Genomic DNA, 4,597 nt, shown 5'->3' with positions numbered 1-4,597 from the left:
GGTGGATTAGAATGCGAATGAAGTTAAATGCGAGTGAAACTAAAAGGGAAGACTTTAGAAAGGCATCGTCAACCATGAACAAGATGGACACTCATAGACAACTAGTGATATATACCTCCTCTTGACACTGGCTTTGTCGGAATGCAAGGCATATGTAAACTGTGCTTAAGGACCTTGGGAAGACTAGACTTAGAACTTGATCATAACCAAATTGAGAAGGTACCTGAGTACCAGACGCCACAGACGAGAATCAAACAATTGAATGAGACACCCGCAAAGTTAGCAATTTGGGAGGGGGCAGAGGGTAGCACAACAACCAACTCGAATGAAGGGCTTGCCATTGTGTTATGTAAAAAGAGTATGGAAAACATGGGCGCCTGCAAGACCCAACCAGATTACCAAAACCAAACAGTTCACCGTAAACTATGAGTTGATGAAAGACAGAAATCCAAAGGACTTAAATATATCAATTGACCTTTACAAAGCTCATCGAGCACCAATGTTACTGAGCCATAATGGAGAATAGGTAGGAGGAGGTTACCAGAGTGGAAAACATCGTAGAAAATCCACCACCCCGGGGTGAGGTCCCTCTCTTTATAGAAAAATCCCATGACTTGTGGATGAAATGAGTAGAAAAGACCTTCTAAACAATCGAGAGACAAAGGAGGACGAGCATGCTTGTTGACATACATGTTAATACCCTCATTAAACACCAGATTCATGCGCAGTGCAACTATAACCAACTTCAAGGCCGAAAGTTGCAGACAAAGAGAATGTCGTACAAAGTTCCCTCGCTCACCACTTACTTGCATTTAAAATGATTTGACAAAAATCCCTATAGTTGAGCCTGTGGATGATATAACCGTCATGCGTGGGTGATGCCCAGACAAATGGTGACATAGGTGCAAATCCCCAAAAACACTTTCATCTAATGTTCAGATTTTCCGGAGAAATCACATAGAGAATAAAGGATCAACGCGTTTCAAACCTAGATCTAGGTTCATCTTGGTCCTGATGATAAACCTAGATGTAGGTTTGAAACACGTCGATCCTTTGTTCTCTATGTGATTTCTCTAGAAAATCTGAACATTATATCATGAATCACAGAAATATAAAATCTGAAATTAACAGTTTCATCTTCTCCACTATTTTCCTTCGCATGCGAATTATGTTGACTAATGCCATTTAATATCATAAATACCCCTGATTGGGAATTCCTTATAACTCTTTCACTAAAACCATATTTTAATCTTTGGTATTTGAATATGTATGTAATTTGATTATGACATAGCAAGTTACTATTTTTTTTCTTGCTTGGAAATAAAACCTTTCTATAAAGAAATATCCTCCTCCACATTGCAAATATAAAATGACCCACCTCCTTATAGGTATCAAGTCTTTTATCCTCTGGCGTTTTTTATAGAGATCAGCGCAACGTTATTTATTTATATTAAATAGTCCGTCTACCAAATGTCACAGAGCAGGGTAACTCGGGCTGCAGGTCTATTGTTGGGTCATGGTAACCGCGGCTAGGATTTTAATTTCGTGGTAGGGTTTAGGATTTAGGGTTTTAAAATTCCGTTGATAAAATTTTAAGCCATCGTAACGGTTTCTCCTGCCTTTATTAGTCTCTGTATTTCTGGTCTGGGTTATGGAAAGGCTCCTGTGGTCGGTTGCTCTGTTAGCTATTCTGTCGATAATGTTTATTCGGTAGGGCTGCTTTGCTCTTTGTCTGCTAATCTCAAGTTTTGGATAGTTGGACTAAGATTTTCCCATTTTCTTTTGCTAATTTGAATTCGAGAATATTGTTGTTTGCTAAGCTCAAGCTTTGGATAGATAGACTTAGATTTTCCCATTTTCTTTAGACTTAGATTTACCCATTTTCTTTAGACTTAGATTTTCCCATTTTCTTTCTTATTTTGAAGCCGAGAATAGAAGCGGAGGTGATGAATCTAGGTAAAAGGTCTGAGCAGTAAAAAATTGGTTGAGATTGCATGGTGGATTTGGTAGAGAGGGAGGGTTATAAAATAAGAGTGCCCTGGCGCTTGCACTAGTTATTGCAGAGTTGCCCTCGCAAGCTCTTGTACATGAAGAAATCCATTAAATGGATTGATCAAAGGGTTGAAGAAAAAGGCGTGGGCTGCTTTTTTAGATATGATTGTCAGCCTAGACTTCTCCCGATAGAAATTTATGTGCATCCCTCTCTCCTTCCCACTTATTTGCATCATTTAGACCATTTTTCTCTGCACTGATAAAGACTGGCTTTTCTGATCCCATTCTTTCTCATTTTGCTTACACCGTTATAATCTCAGATAAGTGTTTTGTTGTGGGTTTTTTTTTAACAGTTACAGGTTAAATCAGTTTTCCAGTTTTCTGACTCGAATCTGTAAGCCTTGCAGTTACCAGTGTAACCCATTTTTCTGGTTGTGTCTCGGCATGGTGATGGGAGAAGAGGCAGAAGAGCCTCATAGAATCTTGAAAAGTATTTAAAATTGTGATTGCCTTCAAAATGCCTGATTCGTATTAAAACGGGTATTCAAAATTGTAATTGCTTTCAAAATTAATGAATCATATTAAAACAGGTATTAAAAATTGCAATTGCTTTAATATTGCCAATTCAATTAGGTATTTCTATATCCCTGGATGCTATAGGAGAGCTATGGTAAATAGTACTTGGGCTCCCCTAGAAGACTCGCGCCTGGTGTCCCTTTCTACTTTGCACACTCGTTCTCTTTAATCTTTTTAGTTCTAATTTTGGTCTCCATATTTCTATCCCACCTGAGTCATAATGAATCAGATGTGGCTAAAGATCTAGGATTATACTTGGCAGCAATGTGGGAGTCATTGCACACATGGTCTTTTTGAAAACCAGATGGTGCTCCCTTTAACTGCATAACATGCATAACTTCTTCTTTAGTTTCTCCTCTACATCGCGCCTGCAAATTTTGTAAGTGGCACATGTTTTTCCTGCACATATATGCTTAGCCAATGTTTCTGACTGACAATTTAATTTGTATCCTACAGGGAATGGATGGATCCCGTTACTTATTTCATTCAATCTGAGTCCTGTAGTGTTTTTCATCCCGGTCTTTTAGCATTTTTTTCACCTTGGCTCCAGTGTCCCACTATAACTCACAGCATTTGTGTTTCACAGGAGTACATTGTAATACGTTTAGACATTGTAACTGGGTTTTATTGGTATGCATTCAATCAACTAATGTCCCTCTATGAGAGGCCCTGCACAACTTAAAAGGTCGACCACATTATCTTTGTTCAACCACATTGATATATTTTTCTTGGTTCAGTAGCTGTACTTCCAGGCTTTTACAACTATGTCAGGAAAAACACAGAGTAAGGCGACATCGTTTGGCCCATGTAAAAATGTAATTTCAGAAACTTTTTCATTCGATACTTAAAAATTATTTCATTTCATAAATTCACGTTCCTTGCATGCGTTTTACCATACATTTAATGGGCAACATCCCATATGTTGCATACGTGTGTTTCCACAAAGGCATCTGGGTTCTAATTTTTAATTGTATGGGCTCTGATTAACTTGTCTTTGTGGTAAAGATACTAAATTTGCACAAGCTGAGACTATGCTAACAAATGTAGGCTGAGGATCGCTACAGATGTAATGGTATTGGGTACCATTGCTGCAAGTTGTAACTAATGAAATTATGTTTACAAATGTATGCTGAGGATAGCTACAAATATGATGATATTGGGTTCCATAACTGCAAGTTGCACTTAATGAAACTTATGTTTATAAACGTAGGTTGAGGATGGCTACAAATGTGATGATACTGGGCTCCATATCTGCAAATTGCACTTACAAGTTCAGTTTCTACCAAGGCATCTGGCTTCTAATTTCTATTTTTATGGCCACTGGTTAACTTGCCTTCGTTGCAAAGATACTAAGTGTGCACAAGCTGAGACTATGCTAACAAATGTACGCTGAGGATCGCCACAAATGTGATGATATTGGGTTCCGTAGCTGCAAGTTGCACTTAAAAATATGAAGACCTCATCAGAATGTTCTCTTTGGTCATATCATGCATTGACTACATTTCATGAGACAGCCGGGCTTTTAGTTAGCTATTTTAACAATAGCTGTGCTGTCACTTTTCTCTTGCATTTGGTATAATGTTTCCGAGGCCGATCTTTAGCAAAAAAAAATAAAATAAAATTGAATCCCAATGTTAAAAAAGGATGTTAGTGACATGTTTGATATCCTTAACAAATTGGGCCTAACATTTACCATTTTCATTTGATGAAGACTCTTCAAGGAGTCACCGGACTGGCAAAACTACTAGATGGGCACAAGCTGAGAGTATCTTTACAAAGCGCTGGGAGGATGGTTGCAATTGTGATGATATTGTGCTTGAAAGCTGCAAGTTGCATTTCATAATTGTTAAATTTTGCAGATTTACAATTTAATTTCTGAGATCATAAATCATAGAAGACAGTCAATGAACAACAAGACACAGTATTTGGATTTGGTCCAAGACTAACCCCTTTTATAAATAACAGTAGTAACAACATTTTTTAATATGATAGCTACCCCTTTTATATATAACAGTAGTAACAACTATTT

The 4,597-nt window shown here is 37.7% G+C and overlaps 1 long non-coding RNA gene across 1 annotated transcript; it reads left to right on the top strand.

Annotated features, from left to right (window-relative positions):
* Positions 1–1,551: 1,551 nt before the first annotated feature.
* Positions 1,552–4,009, top strand: LOC149179158 (uncharacterized). Its single transcript, XR_016258900.1, has 2 exons — positions 1,552–1,710; positions 3,779–4,009. It is a non-coding gene; the product is annotated as an uncharacterized LOC149179158 (long non-coding RNA).
* Positions 4,010–4,597: the final 588 nt, after the last annotated feature.

This window comes from Pinus tabuliformis, chromosome 4_1 (genome assembly GCF_031772625.1).
Source record: "Pinus tabuliformis cultivar Carrire ecotype Pingquan chromosome 4_1, CPIR1, whole genome shotgun sequence".
Lineage (NCBI taxonomy): Eukaryota > Viridiplantae > Streptophyta > Pinopsida > Pinales > Pinaceae > Pinus > Pinus tabuliformis.
Note: the sequence above shows the minus strand (reverse complement) of the source record. Positions and strands in the feature narration are given on the sequence as shown.